The sequence below is a fragment of the Urocampus carinirostris genome, chromosome 8 (genome assembly GCF_059441175.1).
Source record: "Urocampus carinirostris isolate Australia breed hairy pipefish chromosome 8, RoL_Ucar_1.0, whole genome shotgun sequence".
NCBI lineage: Eukaryota > Metazoa > Chordata > Actinopteri > Syngnathiformes > Syngnathidae > Urocampus > Urocampus carinirostris.
This window is the reverse complement of record NC_142356.1, coordinates 36,597,859-36,598,423: the sequence shown is the minus strand read 5'-3', so window position 1 is coordinate 36,598,423 and position 565 is coordinate 36,597,859.

Genomic DNA, 565 nt, shown 5'->3' with positions numbered 1-565 from the left:
CATTCGCAAGGGCTTACCGCTCCTCCTGCTCAAAAGAACTGATTGATGTATAATATTGTGTCTTGTGTGCAGTGAGCAGACCATTCTCAGAAAGCAGGTGGTAGAGGAGGACACGGAAGACTGGCAGAAGAGGACGGCTTTCACGGGGTTGGAAAGAGTTGCGGGTTTGGACCTCTCCTTCATCAAAGGCGATGACGTCAATGCCTGCTGCGAGCTTGTGGTGCTCAGCTTTCCTGATCTTGAGGTAAACTTAATTGGATAAAGGCACCATTCATTCATTTTCCAGCTACTTATCCTTTATAGGATTGCAAGAGTGATTGACCCCGTCCTAGGTGACTTTGGGTTGTGGGGACTGGTTGCCAGCCAATCAGGGCACACACTCACTTCTAGGGACTATTTTGGACCTGTCAATGTGGGTGAAAAAATAGGGTTCCCGGAGCAAACCCACTCAGGCACAGGGAAGAACATGCAAACCCCACACAGGGAGGATGGCATTGAAAATACGACCTCTGAACTATGAGGCTGACGGAACTTGTCAACCACTGTGCCACCTTAAAGACACCAT